At 32.2% G+C, this 17,785-nt stretch overlaps 1 protein-coding gene across 2 annotated transcripts in view; it reads left to right on the plus strand.

Annotated features, from left to right (window-relative positions):
* Positions 1-17,785, plus strand: part of LOC106082553 (CDK5 and ABL1 enzyme substrate 1) — an 86,242-nt gene that overhangs the window by 57,656 nt on the left and 10,801 nt on the right. The gene's annotated exons all lie outside the window — the stretch shown is intronic.

Raw genomic sequence — 17,785 nt, forward strand, 5'->3', positions numbered from 1 at the left:
TTGCTTGTCTTTAATTAAATGACATAAAGTTTTATTAAACTTCACTTGGCGTATAAAGATTTTCTTTGCATCACTATCATGAATACACAACATTACAACCAACCAACATTTCCCCTTGAAGTTATCTTCTTTGATTTTCTGCTATCCCATTATTTTCCCCATTAAGTCTGACGTTTATTAATGCCCATTATCATGATATAATTATCCCAATTGTGGTTTTAATTACCAAACTAAAGTCCTTATGTCTGAAAAATCTTCCCCTGGCATGGAGGGAAATGTTCTTCATTGCTGGCATTTGGAGTTTGTATAACAGAGACCAATGGAGTAAGGGTTGTAATGAGCAACTCATTTCGTAGGCTAAATAGAATGCCAGGATATCGTCTTTCTATTTGTACTGATTTCCTATTCCTTATTCATTAATAGCGCCACCTAGGAATCCTCTGGGAGAATTTAATGAGCTTTTGGTTTTAATTACTCTCCCACACTAAATGGCAAGAGTAAAGGTTTTTATAAATAATCCGCTTATCAAATCCCTAAGACTTTAGTGATGTCGTTATAAAGTTGATTAATGTGAGGTATTGTAAAACAAGTAAAAGCATGCTATGTTCGGCCAAGCCGAATCTTGGGAACCTTCCACCTTGGATTCTGCTAAAAATGTATACAAAATAAATTTAGTTGAAGAGCATATTCTACATGCCAAACTTCTGTCAAACCAGCAAAAATGAAAGCTCCTAGGAACCGCAGAAGGAGCAATATTAGGTTATAGATTGATTTGGACCGAATTTGGCACAGTGGTCGGAAGTCGTAACAGAACGTTGCATGCAAGATTTCAGTCAAATCGGACAAAAATTGCGGATTGTAAAGACTCAAGAAGTGAAATCGGGAGAACGGTTTATATGGGAGCTATATCAGGTTATAGATTGATTTGGACCGTACTTGGTACATTTGTTTGAAGTTATAACAAAACACTACATGCAAAATTTCAGCCAAATCGGACAAAAATTGCGGCTTGTAAGGGCTCCAGAAGTCAAATCGGGAGATCGGTTTATATGGGAGCTATATCAGGTTATGGACCGATTCGGACCGTACTTGGCGCAGTTGTTGAAAGTCATAACAGAACTCTACATGCAAAATTTCAGCCAAATCGGACAAAAATTGCGGCTTGTAAGGGGTCAAGAGGTCAAATCGGGAGAACGGTTTATATGGGAGCTATATCAAAATCGCTTAGCTTGTGTGGAGAGAATGTTCCATTTACAGAAAGCTCAAAATACCTGGGTGTTTTGCTGGACAAGAAATTGAACTTCAGATCCAAAATTTTGGAAAGGACAAGAAGGGCAACTCTTGCCCTATACACCTGCAAGAGAGCCATTGGCAAAAGTTGGGGGTTTAGACCGCGTGTCATGCATTGGGTATATATTGCAGTTGTCAGACAATATAATGCTATATGGTGTTGTGGTTTGGTGGACGGCGCTTCAAAAGTCCACCTACTGCTCAATACTTAGCCAGATCCAAAGGATGGCTTGTTTGTGCATCACAGCCGCACTGAGGGCGACACCATCTGATGCACTGAATTTAATGCTACATTGAATGCCTATGGACATTGGGGCTAGACAGATTTCTGCGATTACCGCTGTGAGACTAAGTGAGCTTTCTCTTTGGTCATGTGGCGGCTATGGATACTGTGTTATCCTTGATACAATATCCGATGTTCCAGGCAGTGTGGATTACAACCTACCTGAGCCGCTTTTTGGAAAACAAGTACTGTACCACTATGCCTGATAGAACCGATTGGAACTACGATATCCCTGGTAACAGAAGTTACATAGACTTCTATACGGATGATTCCTTTGGGGTGTACTCTAAAGATCTAGAACTGGTCACATCGAAAAGGATACCCGACCACTGCAGTGTGCATCAAGCGGAGATCCTTGCAATTAAGGAAGTGGTGGAATGGCTAAGATATAATGTCATAACGACGATTGGCATGAATATCTTCTCAGACAGCCATTTAATCCCTGGAGAACTTATTTCTGAATACAAAAACCGCCCTCGACCGTCGCAGATCTCTTAACGAGATGACTGAACAGTTCAAAATTCACCTATTCTGGGTGCCGGGCCAAAGAGATATCCCAAAACTATGTGGCCTAATCTTGACTTGTTGAGGTCTACTGCTTTGCTTTCATTGGCTAGAACAGACGTCTCAGCCATTGTGTCCGTCATGATAGGTCACTGTCTAATTGGAAAACATGCTGACAGACTGAAGGTTGCCAGTAACGACTTTTGCAGAAGCTGTGAGAACATCGAAGAAAAATAGACTATAGGACACTTTCTGTGTGCGTGTCCCGCACTAGCAGTCAGAAGGAGTTCCACTTTAGGTTCTCATTTCTTTGAGAACCTGTCTGATTTAGCGGATGTGAACATTCGCAAGTTATTGGGCTTTTTAAAGCGATCTGGATGGTTCAACGGTAGGTACTAGAAGGCATCTTCCTTCTTCTGTTCTTGTGGTATCACAATGGACGAAAACGTCTAAGTGAGTCTGATGGCAGACAGCCACTTAAACCTAACCTAACCTAAACTAGCTCTACGCGTTCGACCGCAATTGTGATTTCGACAGTCGGACGGACGGACATGGCTAGATCGACTCTGAAAGTCGATACGGTCCAGAATATATATACTTTATGGGGTCTTAGGCGAATATTTCGAAGTGTAACAAACGGAATGACTAGTTTAGTATACCCCCATCCTATGGTAGTGGGTATAAAAAAAAGAATTAAAGAAAATTTTGCCAAAATTTTTATAGAAAATTTTTTCAAAATTTTTATAGAAAATTTTGTCAAATTTTATTTCTATATAAAATTTTATCTTAAAAAAAAAATTTGTCAAAATTTTATTTTTATAGAAAATTTTGTCGTAATTTTCTTAATTTTTTTTTTAAATTTTTTTATAGACATTTTTTTACAAAATTTTTTTATAGAAAATTTTTTTTATAAAAATTTTTGTATAAAATTTAAAAAAAATTTAGAAAAAATTTTGACTAAAAATTTTGTCAAAATTTTTATAGAAAATTTTGTCAAAATTTTTATAGAAAATTTTGTCAAAATTTTTATAGAAAATTTTTTCAAAATTTTTATAGAAAATTTTGTCAAATTTTATTCCTATATAAAATTTTATCTTAAAAAAAAAATTTGTCAAAATTTTATTTTTATAGAAAATTTTGTCGTAATTTTCTTAATTTTTTTTTTAAATTTTTTTATAGACATTTTTTTACAAAATTTTTTTATAGAAAATTTTTTTTAAAGGCAATTTTATTTTTTTTAGGTAATTTTGACAAATTTTATTTCTATAGAAAATTTAGTCAAAATTTTATTTTTATATATTTTTATTTTTGAATTTAGTCAAAATTTTATTTTTTTTAGAAAATATTATTATACCCTCCACCATAAGATGGGGGGTATACTAATTTCGTCATTCTGTTTGTAACTACTTGAAATATTCATCTGAGACCCCATAAAGTATATATATTCTTGATCGTCGCGACATTTTATGTCGATCTAGCCATGTCCGTCCGTCCGTCCGTCTGTCTGTCGAAAGCACGCTAACTTCCGAAGGAGTAAAGCTAGCCACTTGAAATTTTGCACAAATACTTCTTATTAGTGTAGGTCGGTTGGTATTGTAAATGGGCCATATCGGTCCATGTTTTGATATAGCTGCCATATAAACCGATGTTGGGTCTTGACTTCTTGAGCCTCTTGATTGCGCAATTCTTATCCGATTTGAATGAAATTTTGGACGACGTGTTTTGTTATAATATACAACAACTGTGCCAAGTATGGTTCAAATCGGTCCATGTTATGATATAGCTGCCATATAAACCGATCTTGGGTCTTGACTTCTTGAGCCTCTAGAGTGCGCAATTCTTATCGGATTGGAATGAAATTTTGCACGACATGTTTTGTTATGATATCCAACAACTTTGTCAAGTATGGTTCAAATCGGTCCATAACCTGATATAGCTGCCATATAAACCGATCTTGGGTCTTGACTTCTTGAAGAACTCGGCAAATGCGATCCATGGTGGAGGGTATGTAAGATTCGGCCCGGCCGAACTTAACACTTAGCGCTTTTACTTGTTTTTATACTCAAATTTTATTTTTATAAAAATTTTTATCAAAATTATATTTTTATAGAAAATTTTGTCAAAATTTTATAAAAAATAAAATTTAGATTTTAATTTTTATAATAGTTTCTGGTTTCCAATTAGCTTTGTACCATTTTCAAGGCGTTGTGTACATTTGGCAACTATGCCCAAAGCCTTTGATACTGATTTTCCTCCTTCAAGTAATTGTTGTTCCAGAATAGGCTAATTAATCAAAAGTTTTTAAAACTTTCCTTGACCAAAGTAGAGTTAGTTCCACAGGCTTTATGAGCTCCTATGATTTTTTCATTAACACGCTTTGCAAAAAATTTTAATTTGCAAAACAAAATATTGTTGAGGAGCTTTCAAATTTTGTTTTACGGTTATAATGGGCTTCATTGAAATGTTGTGTTGGTCCATCATTGCTCAAACTTTTTTCTATTTTCAGTCCTGTGTGTTAAGTAGTGCTAATTCCTATATTGGTACTCTACTCACTTTCCTTTTATTCATCTCATCCTTTCATTTGTTTCCCTGATTTTTACTACAGACTGCTTTAAGGGGGGTGTGTCTCTTTATTTTCCATTTCTCTCTTTCTTCTTTCCTTGACTAATTAAAGTTTTTGTTGAATCACTTGTTAACATTAGCTTTTTCGTAAAATTTTTCATACACATCCTAGTTTATGTTATCCCACTACCCACTCGTTACGCTTTCATTCCTATAGTCCCCTGCTACACACTCTAATGCTGAGTGACTAGTTGATGCCACCCCCTCCCCCCATTTGCCATGAAACTCAATGGCATTTGTTGAAAAAGAAAGAGTTTTCCAACATCGATGGCCAAGTATAATGAGTAACATCTGGGACCTTATTTGTATGTATTTGAAGCTTTTTGGGTTTGGGGGAAAATTTCCTTGCTGTACTGTGTTTCCGCTAACTAATTAAAAACGTGCTGGTAATTGTAGAGCTCATTTGGAAGACTTCATTTATAGAAATTGAAGCTTTCTTGTGTTTTATGAATACCCAGTCCTTACTGATTGACAGCCAAGTATAGTTAGGTAATGGTGGGAAAAATGTTCCTTTAAACGTAGATCTAACTCAAATTAAATACCGAAATTGATTAAGTTTTTCCACTGGCTCTTTTTTTACGCTGACCAATAAGGAAATAAATAAAACTTATTTCTTTTTGCAAACACAGTCTAGGGCAGAGTTCTATTAAAACGCTATACTGCACTCTAAGTGAGGCTGTGTGGGGTCCTTACCACTACCTTAACCAACCAAATGTAGGCGCATGACTGTTCCTTTTCTAAGGATGCTTCTGGGCTTATTAAGACTCATTAACGTTACCCACTTCTGTTACAGCGGTGGCTGGTAGAAAGGGCAGTATTTTTTGGTTTTAATACCCTTGTGATTTGTTTTGAGCTCCTGTTGCTCACTAAGGTGAATAGTATGTATGTCGATGCTAAATGACAATACGATTATCCTCCCTTACATTAAATTTTGCAACATCTCGGTGTTGTTGTTTTGTTTTCATTATCTTGCTTTGACAGGTGCGTATAAGTATGTCGTGACATGAATATATTAAGCAGCGAGAATACTGAAAGAAATAACTGAATAGAAAAAAATTTTAAAAATAATCAATTTACGAAAAAAAAATAGATTGTACAAAAAAAAATTAAAAAAATAATAAATGAAAGAAAAAAATAAATTGAACAAAAAAAAAAATAACAAATTAAAAGAAAAAAATTTAAACAAAAAATAAAAATTAATTGAATTAAAAAAAAAAAATAATTGAATTAAAAAAAATTTTAAAAAAATAAATTGTTCGAAATAAAATAAATTAAAAAAAAAATAAATAAATCAAAAAAAATTTTTTTAAAGTAAAAAATTTTGTTCTTGGTTTATCCAGCTTAGACCAATGTGTTTTTTTTCTTACTTCTATTTCAAAACAAAACAACGAAAACACTTTAAAGAGTCTCAACATAAATGAAAGAAAAAAATAAATTGAACAAAAAAAAATAACAAATTAAAAGAAAAAAATTTAAACAAAAAATAAAAATTAATTGAATTAAAAAAAATTAATTAAATTAAAAAAAAAATTCATTGAATAAAAAAAAATTAATTGAATTTAAAAAAAATGAAAAAATTGAAAAAAATAAATTTTAAATAAATAAATCAAAAAGTTTTTTTTTTTTTAAGTAAAAAAATGTTGTTCTTGGTTTAACCAGCTTAGACCAATGTGTTTTTATTTCTTGCTTCTATTTCAAAACAAAACAACAAAAACACTTTAAAGAGTCCCTACGTTTGTGGTGTGTTAAATGTTTCAAGGGGCGGGCTGCAATGATCGCGATTTCGGACTTTGCCAGGGGCCTCGTCAGACTGCTATGTAATCTTTTGGTGGCATAGCAGTCTGACGAGGCCTCTGGCAAAAGCCGAAATCGCGATCACACCACAAATGTTGAGACTCTTTAAAGTGTTTTTGTTGTTTTGTTTTGGAATAGAAGCAAGAAATAAAAACACATTGGTCTAAGCTGGTTAAACCAACAACATTTGAGTTAAAAAAAAAAAAAAATTCAAGAAAATCGGTTCAGTCGTTTCAGAGTCTATAAGGAACACACAAACAAACCTACAACAAACACAAATTGATTTTTGTTTAATAAGTTTATAAAATTTAAAAATTTTTTAAAATTAAAAAAAGAATTTAAAACAGATGTTGGAAAAATATAATTAAAAATTAAAGAAATATAAAAAAGCAAAAAAATAAAAAATGTAGACGAAAAAAAAAATAACAAAAGAACATAAAAAAATAAAAATATTAAAAAAAGACTTTTAAATAAAAAAATTATGAAAAATTAGAAAATAGAATTATGAAATATTAGAAAAGTCATAAAAAACAAAAAGTATTTAAAAAAAAATTAAGAACAAACTTAAAAAATATTATTGGGTTGCCCAAAAAGTAATTGATTGGATGGATTTTTTAAAAGAAAGTAAATGATAACTGACAGAGGAAAGAATGCAATTACAGAGTCACAAGCTGTGAAAAATTGTCAACGCCGACTATATGAAAAATCCGCAATTACTTTTTGGGCAACCCAATACATTTACAAAAGTTTTAAAAATATAAATATATAATTAAAAACAATTTAAAAAATTTTGCATATATATATAATATTGTTAAATTAATTTAAAAAATTTAAAAATTAAAAAAAGATTTAAAACAAATGTTGAAAAAATATAATTAAAAATTAAAGAAATGTAAAATAAGTAAACAAAACTATTAAAAAATATAAAAAAATTAAAAAAGCAAAAAATATAAACAAACAAAAATAGTAAAAGAAAATGAAAATACAAAAAAATTAAAAAAAAAAATTAAAAAAAAAATTAAAAAAAAAAATTAAAAAAAAAATTAAAAAAAATTTAAAAAAAATTAAAAAAAAAAATTAAAAAAAAAAATTAAAAAAAAAAATTAAAAAAGAAATTAAAAAAATAATTAAAAAAAATAAAAAAAATTAAAAAAAAAAATAATAAAAAAAAAAAATTAAAAAAAAAATACAAAAAAAAAAAATTAAAAAAAAAATAATAAAAAAAAATTAAAAAAAAATAATAAAAAATGTAAAAAATTAAATATTTACAAAAACAAGAAATAAAAAATATGAAAAATTACTAAAAATTTGAAAAATCGCAAAAAATTTAAAAAAATTAAAAAAGTAATTTTTTGCGTGTAAGTGTAAAATTTATAGGACTGGTTGTGGTGAGAAATTGCGCTGACTTCTTTGGTTGTCCATTTCCGCAGCTCGTGGTTGGAAAACAGATAATGAGGATTTTGTCTTCCAACCTTAATCCTAACAGTTACAAACCTTTGCTTTAATGTATGGGGAACGAGGGCGCTGATGGTAGTAGTAGTAATAGTGGTAAGCTTGGACATATTTTGTTTGTGCTGAGTTCCAACAGTTTCGTGGTGGTAGCCAAAATCTTCTTCAATGACAGCAACTGTATTTGTTTCGTTTTTTATGTACTGACATGCGAAAGGCTTCCTTACAATTTGCCTTCAAATGACATGATTACCCTCTGTCATAGCTGACCTAAAGTTGTTATCCTAGTTGCTCTTCATGAAGTCCTGTTTGTTACTCATTAACTTTGAGAATTTTAACAACCAGCCAAAAGGCTAAAGTCTAGTCTTGCCAAGGCCCCCTTTGGGGTGTTAATAAATGGGAAAATAAGCAACAACAACACTTGAATACATTTTCATTTCCACCACCACCCGCAAACATTCTTTTTTTTTTAGGGCAGAGCACCCCCAAAAGTTTTCGTTTGTTGTGTTTGCTATACCATCATTAAGTAATTAAAAATAGGTGCGTTTTTCGTTGGAGCCAACATCCTTTCTTTATTGCTGTTAGCCCAGTCCTTACTCATTAGCATGGGAGTATATTTAGGAGAATTTGTGAAAGGAATGAAAAGAGCCTCCTTTCTCTCATTGGCTAAAACACAAAAACCGCTATGCCTTCCCCAAAGGCATGCTGGGAAGGGATGAGAGCAATTTTTCACATGGCCTTTTCTATGTAGACATTACCATTCTTCACTTTAGTAGTTTTATATAAAGAGTTTAGGATTGTCCCCCCCCCCCCCCCCTTTTTAATTAGCCAAAATGTACATGGGGAAATCAAATTTAATGAAATTGTTAAGATAATGAGCTGGTGGTGGTTTTTGTGTCCTACCGATTTTTCTTCGCTCCCAATACTTGCTCATTAGGGAATGGAATTTGTGGGACTTAATGGTGTAACACGGTAACTGACAGACAGTTTGTATTTTTTTTTGGTTATGGTGCTGTCCATTTTATAGGCAAGTTCTAATCATACAAGACTTGAAATTATGATTTTCATTAATTTTTTTTTATTTAAGAATTTTAATATTAATCGATAATTATTTGATTTTTTATGAAAAAAATTTATTTTTTCAATTTATTTTTTCTATACCCACCACCGAAGAATGGGGGTATATTCATTTTGTCATTCCGTTTGCAACACATCGAAATATCCATTTCCGACCCTATAAAGTATATATATTCTTGGTCAGCGTAAAAATCTAAGACGATCTAGCCATGTCCGTCCGTCTGTCTGTTGAAATCACGGTACAGTCTTTAAAAATAAAGATATTGAGCTGAAACTTTGCACAGATTCTTTTTTTGTCCATGAGCAGGTTAAGTTCGAAGATGGGCTATATTGGACTATATATTGATATAGCCCCCATATAGACCGATCCGCCGATTTAGGGTCTTAGGCCAATGAAAGCCACATTTATTATTTTTTGCTGAAAATTGGGACCGTGAGGTGTGTTAGGCCCTTCGACATCCTTCTTCAATTTAGCCCAGATCGGTCCAGATTTGGATATAGCTGCCATATAGACCGATCTGCCGATTTAAGTTTCTGGGAGCCATTAAAGCGCATTTATTGTCCGATTTCACCGAAATTTGGGCCAGTGTGTTAAGTTAAGCCCCTCGACATACTTCTGCAAAATGGCACAGATCGGTCCAGATTTGGATATAGCAGCCATATAAACCAATCTCTCGATTTAGGTTTCTGGGAGCCATCAATGCGCATTTATTGTCCGATTTCGCCGAAATTTGGGACAGTGAGCTAAGATAAGCCCCTCGACATACTTCTGCAATATGGCACAGATCGGTCCAGATTTTGATACAGTTGCCATATAGACCGATCTCTCGATTTAAGTTTTTGGGGGCCATCAAGGCGCATTTATTGTCCGGTTTCGCCGAAATTTGGAACAGTGAGTTGTGTTAGGCTCTTCGACATTTTTCTGCAACTTGGCCCAGATTGGTCCAGATTTAGGTATAGCTGCCATATAGACCGATCCGCCTATTTAGGGTCTTAGACCCATAAAAGCCACATTTATAATCCGATTTCACTGAAATTTGACACAGTGACTTATGTTAGGCTTTTCGACATACGTGTCGTATATGGTTCAGATCGGTTTATTTTTAGATATAGCTACTAAAAGTATCAATATTTTTTTATACACAATTGATCTATGACTTGTACTTATTAATATGTGGTCCCAATCGGAATATATTTCGATACAGCTGCTAAGGGGTATACTTTATGCATATCTCACCGGATTTTGACGAAAGGTGGTTTACTTATATACCCGAGGTGGTGGGTATTCAAAGTTCGGCCCGGCCGAACTTAACGCCTTTTTACTTGTTTTTAGTTTATTTTTAATTTTTTTAGTTTTTTTTTTATTTTTTTTTTAGTTTTTTTTTAATTTTTTTTTTAATTTTTTTAGTTTTGTTTTTAATTTTTTTTTTAAATTTTTTTTTTATTTTTTTTTTTCAATTTTTTTTTTTAATTTTTTTTTATATATTTTTTCTATTTTTTTTAATTTTTTTTTTGTATTTTTTTTTAATATTTTTTTTTAAAATTTTTTTTTTTAATTTTTTTTTAATATTTTTTTAAATTTTTTTTAAATGTTTTTAATTTTTTTATCTATTTTCATTTATTTTATTTTTTTATTTATTTTCATTTATTTTTTTATTTCTTTTTATATTTTATTACTTTTTTAATTATTTTGTTAATGTATAAAATTTTATATTTTTGTATTTTTTTATTCTTTTTTTAATTTTTTTTATTCTTTTTTTAATTTTTTTTTAATATTTTTTTTTAATGTTTTTAAATTTCATTTATTTATTTTCATTTATTTTTTTATTTCTTTTTATATTTTATTACTTTTGTAATTATTTTGTTAATGAATAAAATTTTATATTTTTGTATTTTTATACCCTCCACCATAAGATGGGGGGTATACTAATTTCGTCATTCTGTTTGTAACTACTCGAAATATTCGTCTGAGACCCCATAAAGTATATATATTCTTGATCGTCGTGACATTTTATGTGGATCTAGCCATGTCCGTCCGTCTGTCCGTCCGTCCGTCTGTCTGTCGAAAGCACGCTAACTTCCGAAGGAGTAAAGCTAGCCGCTTGAAATTTTGCACAAATACTTCTTATTAGTGTAGGTCGGTTGGTATTGTAAATGGGCCATATCGGTCCATGTTTTGATATAGCTGCCATATAAACCGATCTTGGGTCTTGACTTCTTGAGCCTCTAGAGTGCGCAATTCTTATCGGATTGGGATGAAATTTTGCACGACGTGTTTTGTTATGATATCCAACAACTGTGCCAAGTATGGTTCAAATCGGTTCATAACCTGATATAGCTGCCATATAAACCGATCTTGGGTCTTGACTTCTTGAGCCTCTAGCGTGCGCAATTCTTATCCGATCAGAATGAAATTTTGCATGACGTGTTTTGTTATGATATCCAACAACTGTGTCAAGTATGGTTCAAATCAGTCCATAACCTGATATAGCTGCCATATAAACCGATCTTGGGTCTTGACTTCTTGAGCCTCTAGAGTGCGCAATTCTTATCCGATTGAAATGGAATTTCGCACGACGTGTTTTGTTATGATACCCAACAACTGTGCCAAGTATGGTTTAAATCGGTCCATAACCTGATATAGCTGCCATATAAACCGATCTTGGGTCTTGACTTCTTGAGCCTCTAGAGGGCACAATTCTTATCCGATTTGAATGAATTTTTGCACGAAGTATTTCGTTATTATATCCAACAACTGTGCCAAGTATGGTTGAAATCGGTCCATAACCTGATATAGCTGTCATATAAACAGATCTGGGGATTTGACTTCTTGAGCTTTTAGAGGGCGCAATTCCTATCCGATTTGGCTGAAATTTTGCATGACGTATTTTATTTTTACTTTCAACAACTGCGTCAAATAAGGTTCAAATCGGTTCATAACCTGATATAGCTGCCATATAAACCGATCTGGGATCTTGACTTCTTGACCCCTAGAGGTCGCAATTATTATCCGATATGCCTGAAATTTTGTACGACGGATCCTCTCATGACCATCAACAAACGTGTTTATTATGGTCTGAATCGGTCTATAGCCCGATACAGATCACATATAAATCTTTCTCTCTATTTTACTTCGTGAGCCCCAATGGGCGCAATTCTTATACGAATTGGCTGAAATTTTACACAGGTCTCCAACATATAATTTAATTGTGGTCCGAACCGGACCATATCTTGATATCGTTTTAATAGCAGAGCAACTCTTTTCTTATATCCTTTTTTGCCTAAGAAGAGATGCCGGGAAATGAACTCGACAAATGCGATCCATGGTGGAGGGTATATAAGATTCGGCCCGGCCGAACTTAGCACGCTTTTACTTGTTTTATTTTTTTTTTTATTTTTTTCTTCAATTTTTTTTTTAATATTTTTTTAATTTTTTTTTAAATGTTTTTAAAAATTTTTAAAAATTTTGTTTTATTTATTTTCATTTATTTTTTTATTTCTTTTTATATTTTATTACTTTTTTAATTTTTTTTTATTATGTATAAATTTTTATTTTTTTTATTATTATTTTGTTATATTAATGAATTGTTATTATATTATATTTTGTTATTTTAATTTAATTTGATTTTTAAATTTTAACTTTCTTTAAATTTTTTGTTGGAGTTTATCATTTTTCATCTCTTGTCTTAAAAAATTATTTGTTTTATTTTTTCTTCATTTTGCATTAAGGCTCTCCTATGTAGCTTTGTTTATTTATTCATCGATAATTATTTATTAAATTGTTTGTCATAATATTTACTACGTTCACGTTCCCTTGTTCTTTTGTTATTTTGCTGCAATTGTTTATTATGACGATATTTATTTGCCTCTTATTGTCTTTTTTCATTATCATATCCACACGCCCACAAAAAAGAGATACATGCGAACACATATGATGTGATTCACAATATAATGGCATTTTCAACACGTGTTTGGCGATTTGAAGTATCATCCAGCTAGGCAACCGGTATGGCAAAGGCAAAAGTTGTCTAGCGCAAAAAAAAGTTAAAAATAAAAAACGAAAATGAAACCAAAAAAAAAAAAATGAGACAATAAAAAATTCTAATATAGCCAAAGCGCCACCTGATTTCATAATTTGTTCGATTTTTTTTTTGGGTAGAAACGACATTTTGTTATTTCCAAAGAGTGTCTATTATCCCGAATTGTACACGGAAACAACAAAATATTAAATAAAAAAAAATAATAAAAAAATAATTTTAATTTTTTTGTAATAGCAAAAATACAAAATAATTAAGAAAAAAATTACAAAAAAATCATTATAATTTTTTTTATATATTTTTTATCAATTTTGTAGGTTTTAAAACAACAATTTTAACTTTAAAAGTGTCCCCAAACCATAAAATCAGTCATTTTGGCAAATAAGCCAAAAAAATGTGTTAAAAATAAGAACAAAACAATTAAAAGCGTACTAAGTTCGGCTGGGCCGAATCTTTTGTACCCTACACCATAGATCGCATTTGTAAAATTCTTTTGCCATTATCCCTTTATGAACTAACAAAGGATAATGGATAACAATTGCTATGCTATTTCAGCTATACCAAGTTATGAACCGATTGGGGCTATACATGGTTTAACTCTTGGAGACCAAAGTGGTCATTGTGCAAAATTCAATTGGTTCAAAAATTAAAATTAGTAGATCTGTTTATATGGGAGCTATATCAGGTTATGGACCGATTTAGGTCATATATAACACGTATGTTAAAGGACACACAAGAAGTCTTTGTGCAAAATTTCAACCAAATCGGATAGGAATTGCTTCCTCCATAGGCTCAAGATGTATAATAAGGAGATCGGCTTGTATGGGGGATATATCAGGTTATGAAGCGATTTACATCATACTTAACTCAGTTGTTAATGGTCAAACCGGAACAAAATTTCAGACGAATCGGATAATTGTTGCGCCCTCTATCGGCTCAAGAAGTCAAGATCCGACACTGGTGTTTATGGGAGCTATATCTGATATGAGCCATACTTGGCATAGTTGTTGATGGTTGAACATGAACACTTTATGCAAAATTTCAGCCAAATCGGATAATAATTGCGCCCTCTAGCGGTTCAAGAAGTCGAGATCCGAGATCGGTTTATATGAGAGCTGTATAAGGTTATGAACCGATTTGGACCATACTTGAAAGAGCTGTTAGAAGTCAAAATAAAACACTTGGAGCAAAATTTCAGCCAATTCGGATAAGAATTGCGCCCTCTAGAGGCCTAAGAAGTCAATATTCAAGATCGGTTAATATGGCAGCTATATCAAAACATGGACCGATATGGCCCATTTACAATCTCAACCGCCCTGCATTGATAAGAAGTATTTGTGCTAAATTTGGACCACGCTCTTTCCGAATCTATCCAATAGTGTTAAAGAAACCAAGATATTGGCAATTTTTGACCAAAATTTGGTAATTTTTCCTTATTTTGCACATTTTTCAGAGAAAATGGCCCACTGTGGCGAACTCGGAAATATTGGCCTGAAACCGTTTACAGGAAATATAATAGGGACCACGCTCTTCCCGAATCTGTCCAATCTGAATCCGAAATAGTAAAGAAATCAAGATATTGACCGTTTTTGGCCAACATTTGGTAATTTTTCCTTATGATGCCCCATCTTTCAGAGAAAATGGTCCACTGAGGCCAGGTAAACAACTGAAATAATAAAAGTTGTGAAACTGAAAAATATTACAATTTTTTTTTAATTACGTTATATATTTTTTTTATTTTTTATTTTTTTTCTTATATATTTTTTATTTTTTCATTATTTTAGTTTTGTTTTTATTTTTTATTTATTTTTTTTTTTATTGTATTTTTTTATTTATTTTATTTCTAATTTTTTTGTTTCTGTTTTAACTGACATTATTTTTTTTTTAAATTAATTTTTATTTTTTATATATTGCATATTAATATTTGCCATCATGAGAGTTTTAATTCTATTTTTTTTTTTATTCCTTCTCTTTTATTTTTTTCTCTCCCATTTTTTTGAAATATTCATTTTTCATGTGTTTTCGCTTCATACTTTTTTAATTAAAGTTCATATTTTTTTTTGATTTCACAAGCACGTGATAGTTTTTTTTCGAGCTCATTGCAAACACATGGCGAATTCGTGTTAAATGAAATTCATGATCACTACTTTTTTTTTATTAGTTTTTGCATCAGATAAGAGATTCACGAAGACCAATGCCCTACAAACACATACTCATGTGTTTTGATTTATTTTTATAAGCATATAAAATATTTAAAATATGTCTCTGTGGCAGAAGAGTAGACCTTCAAACATATGTGTGTGTATAAGGGTGGGAAGAGAAAATACGTTTTTTTAAAATACCACCATTGTAGGTGTAGGAAAGCTTCTGCGATGAGACAAGCACATCACAGAAATGTTTTGACTACCGCCACCCCCGGAAAAGTTTTACCTACTCCCAGCCCCAGAAAATTTTTGGCTACCCCAACCCCCTAGAATTTTAAAATTACAAAAATTGCTAATTTTATTGCTTTTAAAAGGGTTGTGGGTCCTTCCCGCCCCAGAATGATAAACTGGTTACACTATTGACCACCATAAATGAGGTGTATAAGACATACAAGAATTAAATTTTTTAAATAATTATTTTTAACTTAACTTGTTTTTTTTTTTCATATAATACTACCCACCCCATTGTACCTTTATGCCTTGATACTTTAAAGCTAAAACAATGCGTTGACCTTAAGATTATGTTTCACGAAATAGTCAACGTTTATGTTGAGCAGCTTTAAAAACAAAAATGTTGTGTAGTCTTCAGCATTTTTCTGATCGCCTGTTACTTGGGCTCCAAACATAAGTATATGCAGAATAGAGCCCCCAGTTGTCATTCACTGCATGCCTGAGTATGCATGTAAGTAAGCCTAGAGTTAACTCAGCAAGCTCAGCATGTTGCTTAGAGTAAGGGGTGCTCACCGCAAGCCTGCGTTCATAGGTTTTGAGCATTTGTTTTGGCTTTGTTGTGCTTTTATGATTTCTGTCCAGCTTTGGCTTTTGTTTTCCAGTTATCATTAGCTACACCATTGCCGGTTCAAACTATCAAAGCGATAATTTTTCAAGGTCCTTTTTGTTGAGTATTAACACAGTGTTGTTAAACTTGGGGGAAAAATACTTCCGATGCCATGTGCGTTTTACGTTCGGCCCTGTGGTTGCATTTATTTCAAAAAAGCCATTTTTTTTTAATTTTTAAACATTTTTGAATTTGACTGCCAGCTGTTTGATTATGATGGCCTGTTCGCAGCTAGATCAAATGCTTAGGTTAAGTTCTACTCTGCAGAGGATTAATTCTCAGTTCTTTGTTAATAAAATGCTTAGTTTGAGTTCTAGCTTGAAAAAGATTCTTAGTTTAAAGAAACGCTGAAGTAGCAGATCTAAAGTGATTTCCATAAACACTACTAACAATTCGTGTGTCAGTGTGAATCTTCAAAATGATGTTTAAAATCTTCTATTAGATGTTCTTTTGATTGGATTTCTTATTCAATTTCAGTCATGCTAGGGCTTAGAATCAAACAGAGGGAACATTGCGAATTCTAAACAAAACTTTTGGTTTATCACTTACGATATTTTCAAGCACATCTTTATTAATTTTGAATTTTTATAATTAGTGACTCGATTTTTGAGTTTATTGTTCTTAATAGATTGCTGGAGTCTTAGCATGACCAGACGACAAAAACTTGTTTATATACAATTTTAAGTAACTATCAAAATTTTGTGAGAAATGAAGAAAAATGTTTTGTAATGCCTACTGTATAAGGGATTTTTGTGAATATAATAACAAAATTTTTGCAAACCCACGTTTAGAGTTCTAAGGGCTAAGAAGTCACATGCGGGTATTCGTTTATATGGGGCCTATATCTGTTTACAGACAGATTCGGATCGTACTTGGCATGGATGTTGTAAGTCATAGCTAAAGTCTTTGTTGCAAATTTTAGCCAAATCGGATGGAAGTTGAGGCTTCAGCAAGTTCAAAAAGTCAAATCCTGGGATCAGTTTATATGGGGTCTATATTTGTTTATAGACCGATTCTGATCATACTTGGCTTATATGTTGGAAGTCATTACTCAAGTCAATGTTCCAAATTTCAGCCAAATCGGTTGAAAATTGAGGCTTCTTAGGGCTCAGGAAGCCAAATCGGATGAAAATTGAGGCTCCTGCAAGTTTAAGAAGTCAAATCCTGGGATCAGTTTATATGGGGCTATATTTGATCATTCTGATCATACTTGGCATGGATGTTGGAAGTCATAAATCAAATCTTTGCTCCAAATTTCAGCCAAATCGGATGAAAATTGAGACTTCTAAGGGCTCAAGAAGTCAAATCCGGGAATCGGATTCTGCAAGTTCAAGAAGTCAAATCCAGGGATCTGTTTATATGGGGGCTATATCTGTTTATAGACCGATTCCGACTATACTTGGCATAAATGTTGGAAATCACAACTCAAGTCTATGCTCCAAATTTCAGCCAAATCGGACGAGAATTGAGGCTTCTTGGGTCTCAAGAAGTCAAACCCGGGATCGGTTTATATGGGGATTATATCCAAATCTGAACAGATATGGTCCACTTGCAATCCCCAATGATCTACTTCAATAGTAAGTATCGTGATTTCGAAAGACGGAAGGACGGACGGGCGTGCTGTATTTCGAGGTGTTAAAAACGGAATGACTAAACTAGTATACCCCCATCCTATGGTGGTGGGTAT

This window comes from Stomoxys calcitrans, chromosome 5, assembly GCF_963082655.1.
Source record: "Stomoxys calcitrans chromosome 5, idStoCalc2.1, whole genome shotgun sequence".
NCBI classification, from domain to species: domain Eukaryota; kingdom Metazoa; phylum Arthropoda; class Insecta; order Diptera; family Muscidae; genus Stomoxys; species Stomoxys calcitrans.